Raw genomic sequence first — 24,868 nt, forward strand, 5'->3', positions numbered from 1 at the left:
CAGGATCACCATATTGGTGCTGAACTTAGTGCAGACACCCAATCAGCACAGCCCCCTGTAGCCCAGAACTCCTGGGCTCAAGCGATCCGCCAGCCTCAGCCTCCCCAGGCGCTGGTATCACAGGTACCAGCCACAGGGCCCAGCTTGTTTCTCAGCCTGGCAGCTGGAGCTTTAAACTCTGCTTTTGAGCTCTGTGCCTTGGCCAGACGGGGACAGCCTGGAACTGGGAAATGCTCCTGCTCCCCCCGCCCCCGTCTCATGTCGAGCTGCAGGCGCCGCTGTCCTGCTAGGTAAGATCCCGGATGTTTCAGTGCCCCCTTTCCCCGCCCAGGTGTCCGGGTACCTCTGCCCCCCCTACAGAATCCTGGCTGTGTGGGTGTCCGTCCCTCTGCAGAGGATCCCGGAGTGTGGTTGCCCTTGTCCCCCCCTACAACATCCTGGGTGTGTGGGTGCCACTCTCCCACCCGTAGATCTCTGGTGGGTGGGTCCCCAGGGTGTGAGTGCTCCCATCCCCCGATACAGGCTGGGGGGGGGGTATAACTGGCTCTCCCTGTCCTGCCCAGGCAGTGCTACAGCAGCTGTTCACAGGGGCAGCAACCCCACTGTCACCCTGCAGCTTTAACCTGCTCCAGGGGTGACCTGCTTCACCCTCCTTTGGGAGCCCGGGGACCCCGAACTTCCCAGAATCACCTGATTGATGCCGAGCTTAGCACAGACACCGGCTCAGCCTGGCAGGGAGCTGCCCTGAGCCCTGACAATCAGCTTCCCTCCGCCTCCTGCTGCACAGCGAGGATCCCACGCGAGAGGCTTTGTGCCCAGTTTGTTCAGGAGCGTCCCAGGCTCCAGCTGTAAACTCTGCTGGTCAGTTCTAGTCTTTGGCCACACGGGGGCGGCACTAACGTTCCCATCTAAACGCTGTTTGCGTTCGACCCTTCGGATCCCAGATTCTAACCCGCGGGCAGATCTCTGAGTGCAGCCAGATCCCTCCCCAAACTGAACATTGGAGCAGCAGCTCCCATTGGAAAGATCAGGATTTTTGCCTTTAAAAACAAGGAAAATGTCTCCAGCGAGAGACTAAAGAAGCTCAATTGATTTCATTGACTGGAGGTTAAGAGGCGATTTAATCACTGGTTACAAATTCCCAGAGGGGGGTATATGTGATTTGAAGTGTTCTTTAATTCACCAGACAAAGACTGAACAATACCCCATTGGCTCGCAGTCGATGTCAGAAAATCCCAACTGGAAATGACCATTTTTTAACCCTGAGGCTAATTATCTAGTGGAACAAGCTTCGCAAGGGAGGTGGTGAATTCATCATCACTTGCAGTTTGTAAATCAAGACACCTGGTGTGTGGGTGTCCCTGTTCTGCGTTTCGGGATCCCTGGTACATGGTGCCTCCCTCCCACCAGTTCAGGATCCCCACAATGGGTGCTCCCATCCCCCCCTAAAGTCTCTGTGGGGGATGGAGGGTGTCTAAAAAGAGACTGTGTCTCACTGTCTTGCCCAGGCTATGCTGCAGGGGCTATTCACAGGCGCGACCCCACTACTGATCAGCACGGGAGTTTTGACCTGCTCTGTTTCCGACCTGGGCCAGTTCACCCCTCCTTAGGCCAAGCTTCCCCGGGATCACCATATTGATGCCGAGCTTAGTGTGGACACCCAATCGGCACAACCTGCCATGGCTGGGAGCTCTAGGATCCACCCACAGTAGCTGGGAGCTGTGGGGTCCATCCGTGGTGGCATGGGCCTGTGGGAGCCCCTTCCGACACTGGTGGCTGAGAGCTGTGAGGCCCCCCACCGGCCGACAGCTCCAGACTTGCTACCCCAGGGCTGAGGTGGAAAATGTCACTGAGATCTCTGAAAGTCACAAATTCTGTGACCCCCCTTTATATAATCTTAGCCTTAATAGTTGTTGACTGTCTCTCTCAATCTAGTGGTCTGCTCTAGCGCGGATAGGACAGGGAAGACAGAAGCTCACCCCCCAGCACAGGTTTGGGCAAAAATGGCTCTTGAGCTATTTGCTGAGCATGCAGAGGACTTGTCCAGGCCGGTGGAGCAGCTCAGCCAGATGAGGAGCTGGAAGAAGAACACCTGAGCAGCCTGGACATACCACTTTTTCTCCACAGCCACTGCCTGTCAGCAGGATTCCTCCTTCTCCTCAGTGAGACCAAATCTAAGCACCTAGATAGCCGGTCCGTCCGCTGCACCCCAATCCCTCATGCCTGAGCCTCCCTGCCAAAGTCCTGTACCTGGCTCCAGAGAATTGTCTCACATCTCACTGGGAACTCGACTTCTTGTGCCCAGAGAGTCTCGGCCCCATTCAGTAGAGGACGTGAGAAACACTGTGTCTGCCTTTTCCAAATAACTGCTTGGAAAGGTTTTGCTTCTGTGACCACGTGGCCTAACGGATAAGGTGTCTGACTTTAGATCAGGCGATTGAGGGTTCAAGTCCCTTCGTGCTTGTGCAATTTTACCTTTGTCCTGAAAGTCCTGCTCCCTTCAGGGCTGGAACCTCTTCTTGGCCGCTCAGGCCAATGCTCTGGCTTCAGCTAGAGCCCCGGGAAGGAGTTGGGGGTTGGGTGTCGCAAAGGCTGGGGCATGAGCCCCAGGTGCTTCCAGTCTCGCCTTTGCCCTTCCTGACTTGCCAAAGAAAATGGGCGGCTGCCCGGGCTAGTGTGTGGAGCAGTTTCCCTCTTCCAAGTGTGCGCCTGTCCCTGTGCTGGAGGGTACTTGCTACATAGCACCTTGGGAGCCTGGGTGTTTCTCTGCTTCTCGCCAGCTGGGGAAAAGCCTCTTGGGGTAAAATCTCCTGCCCCACTGCCAAAGTCAGCACCTTGAGTGGGAACAGTAAGAGGCCCCACCAGGAGGCTGGCCCTGCTTTCCTACCATCTTCTGATGTTGGCCACAAAGCATCAGCAGCTGGCTGCGGGTGGTTTCCAGTGGGGTTTGACATGCCAGGGAGCAGCCTGGCTGGGTGTCTCTGTGGCTGTCTGCTGGCCACGCATAGGCATGGTTCTCCCCTCCTCTTGCCCTGCCCTTGGTTGCTCTGTGGCTTTTAAGCCTTCCCTTGGAGCTGTCAGCACCAGCCACCTCTGTCGTAGGTGCCCAGAGGAGGAGAGGTGCTGGGCTCCAGCCTGGGACTCTTCCTCCCTCCTGCCTTTCCCTGACTATGAAACCTGGCCCTGACACTCCTTTCTTCAAGCGCCATGTGGGCAAGAGGAAAAGTGTGGTAGAAAGCACAAGGGCCAAACTTGTGGGCATCATAAATCCCAAACACCCAGTCAAACCGTAGCCACTTCTAGACCCCATTCCAACCAAAGACCTGGCTCCAGTGGGGATGAGTCACTCAGCACAAGGTAAACAGCTCATTCTTAGACAGCTGGAGATAGGAAAGCACTTGGATCTCCAGGGATTTACCACAAGGTCCCACTGAGATTTGAACTCAGATTTCAGCATGCCAACCCTTACACCATGGGACCAGCTTGTGCTAGTTTCTCTGAACATTGGTGACCCTATCATAGAATACCAGGGTTGGAAGGGACCTCAGGAGGTATCTAGTCCAACCCTCTGCTCAAAGCAGGGCCAATCCACAGACAGATTTTTATACCAGATCCCTAATTGGCCCTCTCAAGGACTGAGCTCACACACCTGGGTTTAGCAGGCCAGTACTCAAACCACTGAGCTCTCCCTCCCTCACAGGCCCAGCTTGTGTAAGGGACTGTTGGCCTTTTACTAAAACTAAGTGGGGGTTTTTTTGTTGGCCAGTTCCCAGTCCCACTAGAAGGGGGAAGGGTCAATGGGAAATCAGGACCCTGAGACTAACAGGCCCCTGGGGCAATGGTCACCAACTGGTAGGGAACAAGTGAGAATTTGTTAATGAGTAAAATTCCTGGTGAAAATTGGCAAAGCTGTGGAGTGTTTGAAAAGTTCCAGTGAATTTACACATGAAGATACAAACAGAGAGACAAATAGAGAGAAAGAGAACATCACAGACTGCACAGGCCCACACAGACATAAACAAAGACCAAACCCACACAGCACACAGAGCCATAGACACAGCGGTGAGCTCCAGCCGGTTTGCACCGGTTCGCAAGAACCGGTTGTTAAATTTTAAATTAGAATTGTTCCAGGACAACCGGTTCTAAAAAGCTTTTAAATTTAACAAAGGCTCGGGCAGCTGTCTGCCCGGCCCCCGGCCACAGCTCACCTCCCCCTCTCCCCTGAATGATCCGCCCTCCTTCTCCTCCCCTTCTCCTGCTTCCCGCGAATCAAATGTTCACGGGAAGCCTGAAAAAAGCAGCAGCAGCAGCAACAGGCAGGTAAGCCGGGTGCGGGCGGGACGGCTCCCCCAGGCCCCAGCCGAGTGCCCCAGCCAAGTACCCCTGGCTCGGGCTGGTTCTGGCTGCGCGGCTCGGACCCAGCCCAGCTCTGGACCCGAGGCTCCGGCCCTGGTGCCAGCAGAGCGGCTCCAGCCCTGGTGCCAGCCCGGCCCGGGGAGTCGGGGCCCGCGGCTCCATCCCCGGTGCTGGCCCAGCCCGGGGAGGTGGGCCCAGTGGCTCCAGCCCCGGTGCCGGCCCGGCCCGGGGAGTTGGGCCCGGTGGCGCCTGCCCTGGTGCCGGCCCGGCCCGGGGAGTCGGGCCCCGCGGCTCCGGTGCCGGCCTGGCCCGGGGAGTCAGACCCCACGGCTCCGGCCCCAGGCAGTGTGGTAAGGGGACAGGGAGCAGGGAGGGGGTGTTTGGTGGGTTGTGGGGGGGGTGGATAGAGGTCAGGGCGGTCAGAGGGCAGGGAACAGGGGCATTGAATGGGGGCAAGGATCCCGGGGGGCAATCAGGAAGGAGCAGGGGTTGGATGAGGTGGTGGGGGCACTCAGGGACAGAGAGAAGGGGTGGTTGGATGGGGCAGAGGTCCCGGGGGGCCATCAAGAATGAGAGGAGGGGTTGGATGGGGCTGCAAAGGGCAGTCAGGGGACAGGGAATGGGGGGATGGGTCAGGGGTCCCGGGGGGGGTGTCAAAAACATGGGGGGTTGGATGGGGCACGACCCCCTCATGAAGGAGGGAACCGGTTGTTACTATTTTGGCAGCTCATCAGTGCATAAGGGAAAAGCCACACAAAACATAGAACAAATCCACACCAAAAATACAGCAAAAGCCCACAACAGGAAAGCACAAAAATCACATACCAAAAGAATACTTAGCAAAAAACAATCTGCATGCAAAAGTCACACACACACACACACAAAACTATATGGCATCCACAAAAATCACACAGGACCCACATGCACATCAACACAACAGACGAAAACCACACCGACATACAGAAAGCCAGGCAGGGTTTGAGTCTGACAGCGAAGAGGGTGAGCACAAAGGTGGCTTGGGGAGCAAAGACTGAGGGGGAGTCGGGGGCAGTGCTCTGGGCTCTGCTTGACCCCTCCTGACACAGGCGGCTGGTGGAGAGCAGAGCCTGGTAGATCTGTGGAATCTGCCCTGCTCTCTGTAAAGCAAGGGGACCTCGGTGTCTTCTGAGCTGCAATTGTATTTTCTGCAGGCAAAATGATTGGCAGAAGCTATTTGCTTAAAGAAAGCTAGTGCTGTAGATGAGGTTTGAACTCACAACCTCAGCATGACTCCACTCAGCACTGCTCTGAAAGTCCTGGGCACTAACCCATTGCACCACTGGACACTACCTGCAGGAGTTTGTCTCCATGTTTCATGGATGGATTAGTGGAGTGTGGGGGGTTGCATTAGCTAAAACAAATCCATATTAAAGGCTGCAGGATGGCAGCAGCAGAGGTGGGGAGTCTCCTTCCATGTGAAAGAGCTGGTTCCCCCTTCCGTTGCTCAGGGGAAGGTTGGTGCTTTGAGCCCACCTGGTGCTGGAACGTCCCATGGGGGAGATTAACGGGACTCTTGGGAAGGGAGGGGAAGTCTTTTCTATCCCTGCCTAGCTCCATTGGTCTCCTGTGGCCCTTTCGGCTCTCTGCTCCCCTGATGGGGAGATGCAGAGACAAGCCCCCATCTGGGAGAGTCACCGAGAGGCTGTGTCCCATGGCGTGTGGGGGGGAGCGGGGTAGGGGTGGGATGGGGCTCAAGGGGAGAAGGTTGTGTGTGACAGTGTGAGGGGGAGGGGGAGGGTGTGTTCCTTAGGATAGAAATGATGGAAAACACAGGGGCAGTGACAGTGAAGCCCCGTGTCTGAGTGTTATGACCCTGTGTGGTGCTGCCGTTCACCTTCCCCTCCTATGGTCTCAGCTTTCATTGAGTCCAGCATTTTTTCACCTGTCCTCACCACAGAGGTGTCCCACATGCCTCAGCTACCGAGTGTCCCTCTTAGAGACGCCGAGGACTGGAACTGATTTCAGCTGCTGGACAGCTCTGCTAGGTCTTTATTCATTTGCACAGGAAAATGCTGAGTGTTTAAATTCATTTCAAGCCCCCTGCCCCCATTCAGCGAACTCCTGAACATACTGGAGATGGGTCTGGAAATCGATTTTCATTTGAAAAAGCTTTTTAAGGGAATCACTTGGATTGGAACTAGGAATCTATTACCCTGCAGGGAAACATTCACCCACTGAGCTCTACTCTCAACAAAGAGTGTCCTGTATAGCCCACAGCAGGAACAGTTTTTAACCAGGAGGTTAGTAAACTTTATCTCTGTACAAACACCACAGCTTACAAACTCCCCACCCCCGCTCTGTGTCACCAGAGCACAACAACAACTCTCCTTGGAGCACACACAGCTCCCCAGCTCCCTGCCCGTCAGTCTCTCCAGCGTTGCTCCAATCCCTTAAAGCAGGGTCTCAACCTCAGTTTACCTTAGGGCCAGGGCCAGTCCTCCAGTCCTCCCAGTGGGCCAATAATGTCACTCATACCGCCCAGAACCCATCCCCAAAACTCCATTCCCCAACCTGCCTAAGGCTCTGGGAGGGAGTTTGGGAGGGGAGAGGAGGTCTAGGGTGCAGGCCCTGGGCTGGGGATTGGGGTGCAGGAGGGGTGCAGGCTCTGGGGGGAGTTTGGGTGCAGAAGGGGTGAGAGGCTGGTCTCTGGGAGGGAGTTTGGGTGGGGGAGGGGTTCTGGGGGGCAGGCTCTGGGATGGAGTTTGCAGCGCTGTAACAAGGGTGAGGCGAGTGAGGCACTTGCCTCGGGCGCGCAAAGTGAAGGGGCGCAGCTCTACCACGATCAGCGGCGCTTCGGCGGCAGCTCTACCGCTGCCACTTCTTCGGCAGCAATTCGGCAGTGGGTCCTTCTCTCCGAGAGGGACTCAGGGACCCGCTGCTGAATTGCCACCGAAGAACAAATGAAGCGGCGGTGGCAATTCAGTGGCAGGTCCTTCCCTCTGACAGGAACTCAAGGACCCGCTGCCAAAGAGCCTGGAGCCGGCCCTTGCCTTGGGCACAAAAATTCCTTGTACGGCTCTGGGAGTTTGGGTGCTGGGTGCAGGCTCTGGGCTGGGATAGGAAGTAGGGGGAATAGGAGGCGGGGTGGGGGTGCAGGCTCTGGGAGGGAGATGAGGGCGGGCGGGAGGGTTTGTGTGGAGGGAGGGGCACAGGCTGTGGGAGGGAGTTGGGGTCAGGTGTGTGTGGACCGGGGTGCAGGCTCTGGGAGGGAGTTTGCGGGGAGGAGGGGGTATGTGGGGAGGGGATGGTGGTGCAGGCTCTCGGAGGGAGTCAGGGGTGTGGCGCTTACCTGGGGCTCCAAGGCAGGGCAGGCTGGGGGGCCTCCATGTTCTGCTGCCCCCAGGCATCACCCCCACAGCGTCCCATTGGCTGCAGGGGCTCGGGGCGGGGGCAGTGCGCGGAGGCACAGACCCACCCTGCCCTGCCATGGGGAGGGGCCGGCAGCCACTGGAGCGAGCAGGCAGATGCTGCTCAGCTCCGCTGCACTGCCGGAGCCCCTGGGGGGGAAGCGCCTGGGGGCAGCCGGTGTGGCCAAGGGAGTGACCCGGTCAAAACTGCTGGAGCCCCACGGACGAGACCTGGGAACCAGGACTGCCAGCCAGACAAACACCTTTAAGAGGAGGCGTCCCTCTGCCTGTCAAAAACTGATCTTCCTCCTTCAGTTCAGTGACAGCCTGAATTGTTCCTTATCCCGGCAGAGCCAGAGGACTGAAAGCAGCAACATCAAACCCCTGTGTAGCTCGCAGGAATGGACATAAACACTCCCTGGTATCTGAGGAGATGTTCAGCTTTGCCCTTGGTCAACTACAAGGCTAAAGGGAAAGGAGGTGGCGCCAGGTATAAAGAGTGAAACACGACACATCATAGTTATGCCCATGGTGGCTGCAAAATCTTTTGATGTACTTCTTCTTATCAGCAGTGTATTGTTTTCTCTGGAGTCTAGGCCTTCGCCAAGAAATTTGTACCTTGATAAAATAATTGACTGCCCCTGGTGAAGGCAATGGACTTGACACCCACTGGGGTGTCCCTACACCGGTACAAGTACTAACAACAGTGGCTGCCTTTTAGCCATAGATTTTAATCGGGGCAATAAATTGATACAAACCCGTTAAATAATTTCTCAGCCCGAGTCCTTCACCCACATTCCCTAGAGCATTGGGCCACCATGTGGATGTTTCATTTCCTGCCTCAATTTCACACTGAGAAACAATTTCCTTTGCACAGATCCATGAACAGCAAAACCTCCCTGTGTCTCTGGTCTGAGCCAGGACATTCGATTCCAGTGAACCCTTCTCTCCTGCAGTGGCGATGGTCAGACAGAGGGGACGTAGCACCTGCATCCCTGCCAGGGAGATATTGGCTCGGCTCTTTCTTTCTGCTGCTGTTGTTAGTCCATGAAACATCAAGGGTGGAATGCAAGGCTGAGTTCACGCACCAGCCCCCAGAAATATTTCAGTGCCCCAGAGAAATCCTGCCCCCTGCTATTGGAACGATGTGCTGGAGATTTGACTAGAAAAGGGACTGTCTGAATTGTCAGAGTGGGGAATGAACAACAATCTACAGAAATGTCGTTCACACAAACACACTCTCATCCTGCTCCAGCCAGAAGGGAAATGGGCAGGAATTCTCGCTGTTCACCCAAGGACACACTTACACTGATGTGCAGCCGTGAGTGTGTTGGGGAAGCTGGTCTGAGCAATTTGAAGTGACAATTCAGTGAGAACAGAATCATCATGTAATGATATCAGTCTACATCAAGTAGTTGTGGCCGAGTGGTTAAGGCGATGGGCTAGAAATCCATTGGGGTCTCCCTGCGCAGGTTCAAATCCTGCCAACTACGAAAGCACTGTGTTGTTGTTGTTATTACTATAGACTTAGTTCCTGAGCATTCAGAGTGCAAACTGTAGCCAGATCTATTTTCACTCTGTCTACACTTAAAATGCTGCTGTGGCACTGCTATAGCACTTTGGAGTAGACAGTAACTGGTGGGGTTTTCCCATCTGTGTAATGTCTACATAGACAGAACAATTCTTCCTTTTAATTAGCACTATCTAACCCGGGCTTAGGTCACCTTAACCCTATGGGTTTGGGGGTGGGTCACACCCTGAGAGACGTCGCTCTGCCAGTTCAGTGCCCAGCGTACACCAGCCCTTAGATCCCTCTGGGTATTTCAATGCAGGCACTGACCTGTGAGAGGAAAACATCAGCTCACAAACACAGAGACTGAATTCCCCACATTTAATCTCGCTGCACTTTCCAGAAAGTCACAACATTCAATTCATTCTTGCTAGGCCAGAGAAAAAATAAGTGACACTAAGTTTTTGTCTTGGTTAAATAAAGTTTTGGGCTTGATTAAATAAAATTAAGTGTTTAATTAATATAGTAAAAATCTGTCCTGATTCCTCTAACTAACACCACAGCGTGAAATAGGAACAGAGACAAATCTTGTCAGTGACGACTAATTTCACAAATGATCTTCCCATTACTAATTTCCACGCTGCCCCCATTGGAGGTCTGGGCATCTCCAGTGTCATTGCTCTGCATTCACCTTCCCCTGGAATTGTTCTCGGACATTCGACTTCCTCTGTGGCATGGGGCACGGGGTCACTTGCTGGAGGATTCCCTGCACCTTGAGGTCTTTAAGCCACAATTTGAGGACTTCAATAACTCAGACATACGGCAGGGGTTTGTTACAGGAGTGGGTGGGTGAGATTCTGTGGCCTGCATTGTGCAGGAGGTGAGACTAGATGATCATAATGGTCCCTTCTGACCTTAAGTCTATGAATCTATGAATCTAGTCCCAAATTTGGAAAATTGTGCAGTTCAGAATGTGAATAGTGACCCCGTCTCCTTCCTGCACCTGCTCTACATTGCTCCATAGCAGTTTCTCCCCCTGCAGAGTCACCCCAGCATGGCAGTGCAGCCGCCCAGGGTTCAGCAGGGGCCCCTGGCAAGGACAGTGGGTGCAGCTAACACCCCAGTGTGCCTGGCCATGAGGCAGCTGTAAAAAAGCAACCCCCCCCCACAGAAGTACAGAGACTGAATCCCCCAACTATAACATCATGACCCCCTGTAGAAATCCACACTTGTCAGTTGTATTTTCATAGGGAGATGCAAAAATCAAGTGACACCAATTTTTAAGATGAGTAAATAAAGTTGAGGAGATAGTTATTAACCTCCCAAAAATACACTAAAGATCCCTCAGCATAACACCTGAAGGTGAAATATGAACAGAGACAAACCTTGTCAGCAAAGGCTCATTTCCTAAACGATCCTCAAAATGTTACTAATTCCCACCCCTCCTCCACAGGAGCTCTGTGCAGTGTAACTGTTCTGCAGGCAGCTTCCCATTCAATGCGGTTGTGGGACATTCCCAGGCCTGCAAATGTACCAATGACAGAATTTGAAGAGCAAACCTGGCTCCCCGCACCAGGCGGGATTTGAGTGTTTTGTCCCTGTCACTTAGTCTGTGTCAATAGTACAGACGCCAGGGGCAGGACTCCAGGCTCTGCTTGAGGGATCCTGGCACAGGGGCTGGGCGGGAGAAAGGATGGTAGATTCTGACCTGTGCTCTGGAGAGAAGCTAATAAGTGAAGGGGGCATTTCTGCCTCCTCCCCTCCTCAGTGTCCCCAGGGCTGGAATTCCACATTCCACAGAGTCAAATGAGGGAGTGATGCCACTTGGTTAATGAAAACCAGTGCTCCAGATAAGGCTTGAACTCACAACTTCAGCATAGCTTCTCTCAGCACTGCCCTATAAGTACTGTGCGCTAACAAATTGCGCCACTGGAGCACCTGTTAATTGTGATTTTCTGAGACCCCCTAGGCTGATACAGGCAAGGAGTGACCCCAAAACATTCTCAGTGGGGCTGACAGTTGGGAAAACGGGACCAGTGGTCCTCAGGCCAGCTGACACAATTAAAATCCCCCCCTCCCCAGACCAAACATCTTGTTGTCCAGAGGAAGGGAGCTAGTCCCTTCCATTGATCTTCCCGTTCACGCCTTAACAGGGAACCATACACACTTTCCACAGAGCACAAAGTCTACCAGTAATGCCCTCCAGCACCTTCTGTGAAAAACAAGACTACAACCCCATGGTTCTTCCCTGGCCAGGAGGACCAGAGAGATGGGCCCTTCCTCCAATCACCCTCTGCCCATCACGCTACCCTAAAGTCATGAATGTGCATTTCCTGAACACCCACCATACCCAAGGCACTGGGCATCAAGCACCTCCTCCTGGGCCCCCAAACCCCTGCCATCTTCCACATGGCCACTTTTACAGATGCCCCTTCCCTGGTACTGCCCTTGCTCAACTGCACAGAGGAGTTTTCATCCCCAATCCCTGCCTAGCAGCCCTCTGGCACCATTCCTGAGGGCTGCCTTGCCTCACTCTTTTCCTGAGATATTGAGAAAGACAGCTCTCATCCTTAAAGGTCAGGTGGGCCAACTAGCAGAAGAAGCCCACACTATCTTTTCCTACTGCAGAGCCCAAGCTCAGGGACTCACCTTGGGTGCAGAGACCACTGTGCTCCCAGAAAACAAGCCAGCACTGCACAAAGAGGGATCAAAGGGCCCGCCAAAGCCTGGGATTGAACCAGGGACTGTTAGATCTTCAGTCTAACACTCTCCCAACTGAGTTACTTTGGCAGCTATAGAGCAGCATTTTGGCCTGCTGCTTCTCTGCCTGGGATGTTTTTGCAGCAGTTGCACAGAAAAAGGACGTCATTGTGAGCAGCCCTTGAAGGCAAGAGTCACTTTTGCCTGCCTTGCTCAGCTTGACTTGCTTCCTCACCCCATTCCTGCCTGAGTTCCGGGTTGACCTGGTGGCAGAAGAGGACTGGGGGCCAGTGGCAGGGGCGGCTCCAGGCCCCAGCACGCCAAGTGCGTGCTTGGGGCGGCAAGCCGCGGGGGGGCGCTCTGCTGGTGCCGCGAGGGCGACAGGCAGGCTGCCTCCCACAGGCGTGCCTGCGGGGGGTCCGCTGGTCCCGCAGTTTCGGCGGACCTCCCACGGGCGTGCCTCCAAAGCCGCGGGACCAGCGGACCCTCTGCAGACAAGCCACCGAAGGCAGCCTGCCTGCCATGCTTGGGGCGGCAAAATGCCTAGAGCCGCCCTTGGCCAGTGGACCGTGGTGGAAGTTGAGCTGGACCCTGAGCTAGACTAGCTAACTGTTGGTTGCATGAGAGACACTGTCCCAAAGCAGGACTAATGCGTAGAGCTGCTTATCAGTGATTTCAGATCTGTTGGTCTGCAGCAAGACTCTCCATTGAGTCTTAACCAGCTCTGTTATTACACAGGGAAGAACAAAAGGGTCAGATGGTGCCTGGAACCATTAAGAAGAATCCACCCCACCGAGTACAACACTTGTCGCTACCTGCTCTTAACCCCTGCTCTCAGCTGCACTGTGAAGTCTTTGGGATCACTCCTTGCCTGTATCAACCTAGGGGTCTCGGAAAACCAAAATTAAAAAGTGTTCCAGTGGCGCAATTGGTTAGCGCACACTACTTATACAGCAGTGCTGTGAGGAGCTATGCTAAGGTTGTGAGTTCAAACCTCACATGGATCACTGGTTTTCATTAACCAAATGGCATCACCCCCTTATTTGCCCCCGTGGAATGTAGAATTCCAGCCCTGGGGACACTGAGGCAGGGGAGCAGTCAAAAATGCCCCCTTCACTTATTACCTCCTCTCCAGAGTGCAGGTCAGAATCTACAATTCTTTCTCCACCGCCCCCCCACCCCAGCCCCTGGGCCAGGATCCCACAAGCAGAGCCTGGAGTCCTGCCCATGGCATCTGTACTATTGACAAAGACTAAGTGACAGGGACAAAACACTCAAATCCCACCTGGTGCGGGGAGCCAGGTTTGCTCTTCAAATTCTGTTGTTGGTACATTTCCAGGTCTGGGAATGTCCCACAACAGCATTTAATGGGAACAAACCCCTAACCTATGTCTGTGTTACTGAAGTTCTCAACTCGTGGCTTAAAGACCTCAAGGTGCAGGGAATTCTTCAGCAAGTGACCCAAGCCCCACGCTGCAGAGGAAGGTGAATGTCCGAGAACAATTCTAGGGGAAGGTGAATGCAGAGCAATGACACTGGAGATGCCCAGACCTCCAATTAATAATGGGAAGATCATTTGCGAAATTAGTCATCACTGACAAGATTTGTCTCTGTTCCTATTTCACGCGATGGGGTTAGTTAGAGGAATCAGTGCAGATTTTTACTATATTAATTAAACACTTAGTTTTATTTAACCAAGCCAAAAACTTAGTGTCACTTATTTTTTCTCTGTCCTAGCAAGAATGAATTGAATTTCGTGACTTTTTGGAAAGTGCAGCGAGATTAAATGTGGGGAATTCAGTCCCTGTGTTTGTGAGCTGATGTTTTCCTCTCACAGGTCAGTGCCTGCATTGAAATACCAAGAGGGATCTAAGGGCTGGTGTACGCTGGGCACTGAACTGGCAGAGCGACGTCTCTCAGGGTGCGAATCCCCCCTCCCCCCAAACCCATAGAATTAAGGTGACCTAAGCCCGGATTAGATAGTGCTAACTAAAAGGAAGAATTGTTCTGTCAATGCAGCTATTACAGGGATGGGAAAACCCCTCCAGTCACTGTCTACTCCAAAGTGCTATAGCAATGCCACAGCAGCATTTTAAGTGTAGACAGAGTGAAAGTAGATCTGGCTGCAGTTTGCACTGTGGATGCTCAGGTACTAAGACTAGGGTAATAATAACAGCAGCGCAGCGCTTGCGTAGTTGGCAGGATTTGAACCTGCGCAGGGAGACCCCAATGGATTTCTAGTCCATCGCCTTAACCACTCAGCCACAACCACTTGACATACACCCATTTCCCTACATGATGATTCTGTTCTCACTGAATTGTCACTTCAAATTGTTTGCCCAGACCAGCTTCCCCAGCACACTCACGGCTGCGCATCAGTGTAAGTGTGTCCTGGGCTGAACAGCGAGAATTCCTGCCCATTTCCCTTCCGGCTGGAGCAGGATGAGAGTGTGTTTGTGTTAATGACATTGCTGTAGATTGTTGTTCATTCCCCACTCTGACAATTCAGACAGTCCCTTTCCCATTCAAATCTCCAGCACATCCTTCCAATAGCAGGCAGCAGGATTTCTCTGGGGCACTGAACTATTTCAGAGGGTTGGTTCATGAACTCAGCATTGCATTCCACCCTTGATGTTTCATGGACTAACAACAGCAGCAGAAAGAAAGAGCCCTTGCCAGGGATGCAGGTGCCATGTCCCCTCTGTCTGACCATTGCATTGCAGGAGAGAAGGGTTCACTGGAATCGAACACCCTGGCTCAGACCAGAGACACAGTGAGGTTTTGCTGTTCACGGATCTGTGCAAAGGAAATTGTGTCTCTGTGTGAAATGGAGGCAGGAAATGAAACACCCAATGCCCTAAGGAATGCAGGTGAAGGACTCGGGCTGAGCAATGATTTAACAGGGGTTTGTTTCAATTTATTGGCCTGATTAAAACTATGGCTAAAAGCCCCCTGTAACAGGGGCTGCGGGACAGGACAGGCAGTTCTGCGCAGAGTGTTCAGAGCTGCCCCGTATCTGCCCTTTCTCTGCACCGCCCCTGCTCCCAGAATGCACCAGGCCCTGGACTGAACTTTTCCCCTGCCGGCCGAGCTGGTTTCGTTTGCTGTGATCCTGTTGGCTTGGCAGGGGGGGAAGTGACAGTCCCACCCCAGAGCCAACGCCCCCCTGTCACCCAGCCCCCTGACCCCCAGCAGTGCAGGTCAGCCAGGAGCTGGGCCCTGCCAGGCACTCAGGGGCGTCTCTCCTGCAGCTGGGGGCTCTCCCCAGCGTGGTCTGTGGGAGCTCGCGCACTAACGGAGCAGCGGCAGCAGCCGCGTGGTGGGTTGGGCTGGTGACCCGGGTCCATCTCCTGGGGTCGGCTGGGTTCATGCTCAGGTGACTGGCCCCAGCCACCGGCCGAGCCCCACGGCCACGCTGCTGCTGTTACCGCACTAGCCCCTCACGCCCCCATTCCCTCACTGAAGCCAGGAGAAGGTTTGCAGGGAGGAGGTGGGAAGGGTTTGACCCCAATATCCCGGAGCTGATTCTCCCCACAAAGGGGTGTGTGCATGTGGTGGGTGCCGTGTGCAACGCCCTGTGCCCATGAGGAGGGGACCGGGGCTCTGCCAGCAGGAAGATTTATCCTGCAGGTGCCCTGCCCCCCTCCCGCAGGGGTTCCCCTGGAGCAGAGAAGCTTTGAATCCTCGCCGGAGACTAGAGACGCCCGAGCAGCACAAGCTGCCTGGCAGAGGTTCTGGATCAGGGCCTCACGGGCACATTGGGTTCATTCCGTCAGGGCTGCCCTGCCCAGTGCCAGGGCTGCTCTCACTCCCCAGCACAGAGGGGGCTGCAGGCTCTTTGCCAAGCTGGGTCCCAGCTCAAGGCAGATTTAACACTAGCAGGGGCCCAGGCATGTGCTGGTGCCGCTCAGGGAGGGAATCTGGGCCAAAGACTGATTAGAAATTGGGTAACACTGACGTGGGACTAGAAAGACCCTTGATGGGACGTGGCGGGTAGGTAGCCCCCATTGTGTACCGTGCCCTCGGTGAGAAGTCTCTGGGAGAGTGGATTCTTCTTAATGGGCCACCAACACGTCTCGTTGGTCCTGATGTCGGCTGCTCCTTTGCTGATAATGACAAGCTAGTTGTGGGCCTTCCCCACTCACCCCATAGCTCCGGGATGCACAGACAGCAACACTGGTGTGGAAGAAACAAACTCCACTCTCAGTTTTCAAGATCCTTAAGATCACTGACTTGCCAATGTAATTATCAGGGGGTATAGCTCAGTGGTAGAGTGTTTGACTACAGATCAAGTGGTCCTTGGTTCAAATCCAAGTACTCCCTTAAAAGCCTGGTCTTTCAACAAAAATAATTGCATATCCATTTCCATTATGTTCAAGAGCTCCACTGACTAGGGATGCCTGAAATAAATGGAAACACTCAACATTTTCCCGTGCAAATACATAAAAACCTAGCAAACATGTCCCTCTGATGAAAGCAGTTCCAATCCTCTAAGTGTCTAGCTTATGTTTTCATCAATGAAACAAAGGCACATGAAGACACATTTGCAGGTCCTTGGCCTCCATGGGATACAACGTGCAGAAGAACAAGAACCACATCCACTTGGGAGGAATGGACTAGTCTGTATTACATTTGGTAAGTAAGTTGCCATTGGGACTGAAAATTCTACTGGAGGTGGACAGGAGCCTGTTGCAAAAATAAAATAACCAAGATTTACGAAACTCCCTGTTACACATTCAATCCTCTCTTTTTTCTATTCTATTAAACTGGGAGCAAGTTACCAGTGACCCAGAGCTGGGGTGGAAGGACGGTGCAGGTGGGGGGAGGAGCCCAGGGCTGGGGCAGCAGGAGGTGTGTGGGTGGGGGAGCACTGGTAGGGGGGAAGGGGAGAGTCAAGAGCTGGGGCAGCACAGGGTGTATGTGGGGGAGAGCCTAGGGCTGGGGTGGCAGGGGGGGTGAGGGTCACGAGGTAGAGCCCGTGGCAGGGGGGTGAGGGTCAGGAGGTAGAGCCCAGGGCTGGGGAGGCAGAGGGTGCAGGGGTGGGGAGGGGAGAACCCAGGGCTCGGGCAGCAGGGCGATGGGAGGGCAGACAAAAATTTTTTGCTTGGGGAGGTAAAAAACCTAGAGCCAGCCCTGCCTCCACATACCGTAAGGTAGGTAGGAGCGGATCATTATTATCCCTACTTGAAAGAGGGAGAAGCTAAGGCTGAGAAAGGAGAATTGACTTGTCTTAGGTCACACAGCCAGTCAATGGCAGAGTTGGGAATAGGACCCAAGAGCCTTGATTTTCAAACTAACCATCAGATCTAGAATTTCATCCATTGAATGACCTGAATAAAGTCCTCTCAGATGAGCTCCAGACCAACAACAGTGCACTGTAATTATTCAGCAAGTATTTGAGAACTGCAATGTTAGAGAGAATCATGAACTGCTCAGAGACCATTAATGCAGCGAAGCAGCAAAATTCATCGAACATAGAACTGGTTCTGACTTATTTCCTTGGTCTTCAAAGAGAACAACAAGGACATGAGTAATCCTCCCTGTCAATAACCCCCTGCTCAGCCAATCAGGGTAGAGACCGAGGACGAGAGGCTGAGGGTTCTCACGAGAGAGCCCAAAGGATGGCCAGGTTACCTGTGGGGATCACTGCCCGAGCACTATTTCCGCCCCACATTTTTGGGTGGACCTCCCACAGTGGGAGTTGCAGAGCACTCCTCCGCAACACACACACACACACACCTCGCTCCTGGTGTTGGGAGGGGAACAGGAGAAAGGACAAAAGAAGCAAGAGACAAAGAGAAAGGAGGGAGGGAGGGAGGGATGGAGGAAAAGATGAAACAAAAAAGACAAACCCTAATGTCCCCAGTGATTCTGAGGGACAAAATCCCAGGTAGCAGAATGAAATTCTGCCTCCTTAAGCTCGTGTTTTCCATGCCTAGAATTCAACTGTCACCAGATGGATCAGACTGAACAGGTTTCAAACCTCAAGGAGGCTCTTACCTTCTAAACAGGGACAGCTGTTTTCTACTAAAATCAGGAAAAGGGAAGGAGAAAACTCGAAATAGGTTCCTCCTGGCTCTCAGTCCTCAAAGAGAGACCTGGAGAAGGAGACTTGCTGAAGCAAAGCCACAGGGTCTCTGAGGTTTCCCTGGCCCCTCGCCCCTGTCCTGCCTGTCAGCATCTTTCTGTGAGGTCACCACCTCCCCACCACCTTTGACCAATAGTCTGAGGTCCTGCAAAAGGACTTTGTGATGTCACTGCCACACCTCTCCCTTGCTGTGCTAATGTCCTGCCCCTGGCCAGGCACTTTGGAGGTTTGAGCTACTCCCTGTTGATCACCCCACTCAAGGAGCGTTTGTTCTAGGCAGCAAGCCGGTTAGACAGGAACACATCAGACGCTGCTCTCAATGCTACACTCAGTTTTTCAGAAATTAGACGACTTTATGGCCAGAAGAGACCATTAGAGCATCTAATCTGACCCCCTGCATATCACAGGTCTCCTGTATGACACAAGAGCTACTTTTGGGGCAAACATTCCAGAAAGGCATCTAGTCTTCATTAAATGACATCAGGAAATGGCAAATCCACCAATTTCCTTGGTAGCTTGTTCCTGTGGTGAATCCTCCGCACTGTTGACTATTTGTGCCTTATTTGTAATATGAATCCTTGGTCTGGCTCCCAGCCCCTCTCCAAGGGTTGCAGCTGTCTGGAGGTGCTGCCTTCCACACCTTCCTCAGTCATACCTCATTCATTCAACGGGGCAATTGATTACCAAGTGGGGGGAAGATCTTATTCTACTTCTAGCAAAAAGACATTTTTTTTACCTTATTTATACTACCTTAGGGGCCCGCTATAACATACTACCAAGGTTCAATATAAAGTGATATACAAGTTATAAAAAAATGCATAATGCAGAGATTTATCTACAACTGCATTGATTGACTGCGGTATGCAGTAATATAGTGATCCCTGGGTCTTTGAATGAGGCTTTATACTTCGGGGGGGGCGAGTCGGGGTGAGCGGCGAGTCGGAGGCGGACGGGTGGGCAAAGAGGCGAGCAGTGAGGCAGCAGGGATTCTAGGGGCGGACATGGGGGTTTCTGGCAGGGGAGGAAGGAGGTGAAAAGAGGTGAGTGGTGGGTGGGGGACTGACTAGGAGGGACGCAGCAAGCCAGTGGGGGGCTAGGGGTTGAAGAGGGGTGTGATGGTGGGGCCGAGCGGAGAGGAGGTGGGTCCTATTTTACCTCTGTGATCTGGTCACCCTGTGCGCGCTGTTTCTTTCCCCCTCTACAGGCTTCCACATACCATCAGTGCCTTGCTAGCGGGCCATGCACCGTGAGAGATCTCTTCTCTTTGTGTGTGAATTTATTCAACAAAATCTTGAGTTTTGTAATGGCTACCATGAGTGAAAAGAAAAAGAGAATCAGAGCACAGCGTTTTCAACACTGAATGGCCGAATAAATACGTACATACTGAGAATGATACAGTTACTAAAGTAAGCTTTCAAATTGCTAAGGGTAGGTCCATACTTACCCGCCGGGTCGACGGGTGGCGTTCGACTTCTCGGAGTTCGAACTATCGCGTCTAATCTAGACGCGATAGTTCGAACTCCGGATGCGCTCCCGTCGACTCCGGAACTCCACCGCCGCGAACGGGGGAGCTGCGGACTTTGACCCCGTGGCGTCTGGACGGGTGAGTAGTTCGAACTAAGGTAGTTCGACTTCAGCTACGCTATTCGTGTAGCTGAAGTCGCGTACCTTAGTTCGACACCCCACCCCCCCCCCGTAGTGTAGACCAGGGCTAAGGAAATTGCTGCTGCTGGGAAATGCTTCACAGGTGAGTTTTTAAAAAAGTGTATCTTGCTTGCTGTATCTGAGTTATGTCCAGAAAAGAGGGGAATATTTGAGAATGTCAGTCTATCACGCATGACTGTACAGAGAAGAATAGCTGACATTTCTACCAATCTAAGTAATCAGTTAAAGCAGAGAGTCAGTGAATTCTGCTTTTACTCCCTAGCTATGGATGAAAGCACCAATTTAAAAGACACCGCCCAACTTCTTATTTTTATTAGAGGTATTGATAACTTTGAAATAACTGAAGAACTTGTTGGCATGTGCTCCATGACGGGTCGCACAACCGGAAAAGAAATCTCCAGTGAAGTGATAAAGTCCATGAATGATAAGTCGGGATTAGATTTCACAAGCTTGGTGGCCATTTGTACTGAGGGTGCTCCAGCTATGTGTGGAAAAAATGTTGGTGCAGTTGTTATTCTTGAAGAATTTATTGGGAGACAAATAACCAAACATCACTGCATTTACATCAGCAGGTTTTGTGTAGCAAAGTCTTAAAATCTGAGCATGTCATGTCAGTGGTAGTTTCCATGTTAAACTACATCCGTTCTAGAGGACTAAAAACATAGGACATTTAGAGCCTTTCTTGAAGGGGTAGACGCCGAGTGCAGCGACTTGATCTACCATACGGAAGTGAGGTGGTTGAGTCGAGGAAAAGTGCTCCGCCGTTTCATTGCTTTGAAAGAGGAGGTAGCAAAATTCCTAGAAAATGGGCCAGTAAAATTCCCAGAGCTTGAAAATGAGTCCTGAAATCAAGATCTCTTTTTCTTTTGTGATATTACAGCCACCTGAATGATCTCAACATTCACCTTCAGGAAAAAAATCAACTTCTATTTCAAATGTACACAGCAGTGATAGCTTTCAAAATGAAACAAACTTTTCAGAAGTCAGCTGTCAAAAGGTTAAATGTGTCACTTGTGCACAAACCTGCCGAATTAGGAGAAAAATAGGTTAAATGTGTCCCTCAGCACAAACCTGCCGAATTAGGAGAAAAATATGCAAAGCACATTAATCTTTTGATTGAAGAATCTGACAGAAGACTTACTTTGTCTAAAGAAGACGTCCAGGTGAAGCTGATTGAAGATCCCTTTTCTGTGGATCCAGAGGAAGTGCCACTAGATTTGCAGTTGGAGGTTACTGAATTTCCATGTTCGGCAGTTTACCGAAATAAGCACAGAGAAAGCAGCCTGCGGGACTTCTACAAAAGTCTGGACAATGAAAAATACAAGAATCTTATCGAAGTTGCACTGAAAACATTCAGCATTTTTGGAAGCACTTTCATACGTGAACATTTTCCATCATGAACATGAATAAAAACAAGCAACGTTCTTCTCTGACTGATGACCATTTGGAAAACATTATGAAAATATCCACTTCAAATATGACCCCCGAATACGACAAGCTTGTTGCCGAAAAGAGATGTACTATCTCTCATTAAATTTGCAAGGGAATTATGAAAAGTACAAATGTTTTCTTTCAATGAAACAGGTGTTTTTCATTTTTACATAATTCATAAAAAAATTAAAATAATTTTAAAAATTGTTTGCTTTAATTGAAAAATTCTTAATAAAGTATCACCCCCCCGCCCCCAACCTTCCCTTTCGGCCCACAGCTGTTTCAGCGGGTCGGTGCTAGAGAAGGAGGGTTTGTTTCCGTGGGGCTGGGCAGTGCTAGGGGGGAGTGTTTCTGTGGGCCGAGTGACACTGGGTGGGGTGTTTCTGTGGAGCCGGGCGGTTTCAGCCCTCAGCTGTTTTCTTTGGAGCAATATGGCCCTCGCCACTTTATGAGTTGTGCAGGCCTGATGTGTAGGGCGTTTCTCTTGTGTGGATTCTCTGATGTCTGATAAGGTCTGAGCTCCGACTGAAGCTTTTCCCGCACTCAGGGCATGGGTAGCGCGTCGCTCGTGTGTGGTTTCTCTGATGTGCGTTAAGGGTAGAGCGCTGGCTGAAGCTTTTCCCACACTCAGAGCACGTGTAGGGCTTCTCCCCTGTGTGGATTCTCTGATGTCTGATCAGGTATGAGCTCCAGCGGAAGCTTTTCCCGCACTCAGAGCATGTGTAGGGCGTCTCTCCGTTGTGGATTCTCTGATGGGTGATCAGGGCAGAGATGTCACTGAAGCTTTTCCCACACTCAGAGCATATGTAGCGCGTCTCTCCCGTGTGGATTCTGCGATGTGTAATGAGGTGTGAGCGCCGATTGAAGCTTCTCCCACACTCAGCGCATGCGTAGGGCTTCTCCCCTGTGTGGATTCTCTGGTGTGTGATAAGGTTTGAGCTTCTATTGAAGCTTTTCCCACACTCAGAGCACGTGTGGGGCTTCTCACCTGTGTGGATTCTACAATGTCTGATAAGGTTTGAGCGCCGATCAAAGCTTTTCCCACACTCGACGCATGTGTGGGGCGTCTCCCCTGTGTGGATTCTACGATGTCTGATAAGGTGTGGGCGGTCATTGAAGCTTTTCCCGCACTCAGCGCATGTGTGGGGCGTCTCGCCAGTGTGGATTTTCTGATGTCTGATAAGCTTTGAGCGCCTATTGAACCTTTTCCCACACTCAGTGCATGTGTGGGGCGTCTCCCCTGCATGGATTCTCTGATGTGTGATAAGGGCTGAGCTCTCATTGAAGCTTTCCCCGCACTCATGGCACCTGTAGCGTGTCTCTTCCAAATTGATTCTGTTGCATGTTATAAGGTCTGAGTGGCTACTGAAGTTTTCCTTTGGCCTCTCTTGAGTCTCACAAGAATTGGCTTTTTCTTGGAGTGCACAACTCCCAGAAACGTTCCCTTTGGATCTTCCTGATAACGTTCCCTGTGGTTCTCCTTGCTCAGCATCTTCCTGCTGGGGTTTCTGCTTCTCATTCTCACTCACCATCACATCACCTGATGGGAGACAGAGAGAATCCAGACATAGGTCACTCCCGGAACTGGAAAGAAAGGAAATCTCAGAGAGAGAGAGATGGATAAAGGAGGAACCAAAATATGTGTGGGAGAGATCAAACCTATCAGGAGCTGATTTTCCCCACACCCTTCCCCAGAAGAGAAAGGAAGGGATCAGTTTTGGTCTGCATCTCACCAGAACACTCAGGGGAAAGCGAGATCGGGGAGGGACCTGCTGCCAGTTGTCAGTCAGAATAGGAGGGAAGCCATGTAGGGCATCCCAAATGTTTTTTGCATTCTCAGACTGTGCGGCCTGCAGGCAAGAGGCGGGGTAGGGCTGCTGGGTTCAGCCCCCTGCCTGGGGAGGGGGGGGCACTGAGGAGGGAAGTGCTGGGCACGAGGCAGAGCCCGTAAGTGCCGAGCGAGGAGAGGGGCGCCTGTCCTGGGCTTGAGCTGCAGCTGGAGGGGTGTGTGTGTGTGTGTGAGTGCGACCTGCCCTGCCCTGACTGCTGCCCCCTTCCCTGGTCCAGGGACCTCCCCCCTGCCCCCTGCGGCCCCTGTGTTTGTGTTGGACAGTCACATCCAATCCCTTCACACTGCCCCCCTTTTCCGTCCCCTTAGTTCATAGCCCCAGAAAATCCCTTCAAACTGTCCCCCTTTTCCCCTCCCCTTAGTTCATGGGGGGGGGTGAGTCATAAAAACATTAAAATAATTTAAAAAATTGTTTGATTAATTGAAAAATTCTTAATAAAGTACCTCCCCCCACAACCCTTCCTTTTTGGCCCACAGCTTTTTTGACAGGGCAGTGCTGGGGAAGGAGGGTTTGTTTCCACCGGGCAGGTGGCGCGGGCGAGGGGGGGTTATGTGTTTTGGGGGGGGGCCTGGGCAGCGCTGAGGGGGGCTTTCGGCAAGGCCGGGGGTGGGGGTGTTGGCCCTCAGCTGTTTTCTTTAGAGTAATATGGCCCTCGCCGCTTTACAAGTTGTGCAGGCCTGCATAAGGTTTCTCACCCGTGTGCGTTCTCCGATGTCTGATAAGGCTCGAGCGCTGATTGAAGTGTTTCCCGCACTCAGAGCACGTGTAGGGGTTCTCTCCAGTGTGGATTCTCCTATGTCTGATAACGGATGAGAGCAGACTAAAGCTTCTCCCGCACTCATGGCATCTATAAGGTTTCTCACCAATGTGGATTCTCCTATGTCTGATAAGGTTTGAGCGCCGACTGAAGTGTTTCCCACACTCATGGCATGTGTAGTGTGTCCCTTCCAAGTTGATTCGCTCACATGTAAGAAGTTCTGAGTGGCTACTGAAATCTTCCGATGGCCTGTGCTGATTCTCACAGGCTTTTGCTTTTTCTGGGAGTGCACAACTCCTGGACTCATTCCCTTTTGATCTTCCTGATAACGTCCCATGGGGTAATACTTGCTCAGTATCTTCCTGCTGGGGTTTCTCCCCATTCTCACTCACCATCCCAACACCTGATGGCAGACAGAGAGAATCCAGACACAGGTCACTCCCTGCACCGGAGAGAAAGGAAATCTAAGAGTGGAGAATGGGAAAAAGGATGAACAGACCAAAATATGTGCGGGAGAGATCAAAGCTATCAGGAGCCGATTATCCCCAAACCTTTCCCCAGAGAAGAGAGAGGAAGGGATCAGTTCTGGGTCCTCATTGCACCAGAATTCTCAGGGAAAGCGAGATCGGGGAGGGACCTCCTGCCAGTTGTCAGTCAGGGTAGAGGGGAGCCATGAGTGACATCTGCCTAATGATTCCACATCTGCAGGGAACAATCTTGAACTTAGAGAGCTCATAGGGTCTTTGTAGGGCATCCCAAATGTTTCCTGTATTCACGGACAGTTTTTGACTTGGCTTAACCAATTCCTCACCTGTGCAGGCAGCTCTCGGGAGCACTTCTTTCTCAGAGCCCTGGAGGTCTGGGACCCACGGCTCTTCCCCTCGTTCCAGCTGCGAGATCACATCAGGTTTGGAAACTGGAAACCCTACACCAGGCAAAGAAAACAAGGGAAGTCAGTGGAATTTCTGGGATACTTGTCACAAGAATAGTCCATGGTTTTAACCCCAGCTCATTTTTAAGCAGTAACGTCCCAAGGCCAGCTTCCTTGGCTCAAAGTGGCAGGAGAGTTATTTATTATAAATCATATGCATTACCTTAGTGCCTAAGGGCCAGCTAACAGTGGGT

The 24,868-nt window shown here is 52.2% G+C and overlaps 3 non-coding genes across 3 annotated transcripts; 2 read left to right on the plus strand and 1 right to left on the minus strand.

Moving 5' to 3' along the window:
• Positions 1–9,153: 9,153 nt before the first annotated feature.
• Positions 9,154–9,235, plus strand: TRNAS-AGA. Its single transcript has one exon. It is a non-coding gene; the product is annotated as a tRNA-Ser (tRNA).
• Positions 9,236–14,142: 4,907 nt separating this feature from the next.
• On the minus strand, positions 14,143–14,224 carry TRNAS-AGA. Its single transcript has one exon. It is a non-coding gene; the product is annotated as a tRNA-Ser (tRNA).
• Positions 14,225–16,203: 1,979 nt separating this feature from the next.
• Positions 16,204–16,275, plus strand: TRNAC-ACA. Its single transcript has one exon. It is a non-coding gene; the product is annotated as a tRNA-Cys (tRNA).
• The last annotated feature ends 8,593 nt before the right edge of the window (positions 16,276–24,868 follow it).

Source organism: Mauremys reevesii, unplaced genomic scaffold, assembly GCF_016161935.1.
Source record: "Mauremys reevesii isolate NIE-2019 unplaced genomic scaffold, ASM1616193v1 Contig71, whole genome shotgun sequence".
NCBI lineage: Eukaryota > Metazoa > Chordata > Testudines > Geoemydidae > Mauremys > Mauremys reevesii.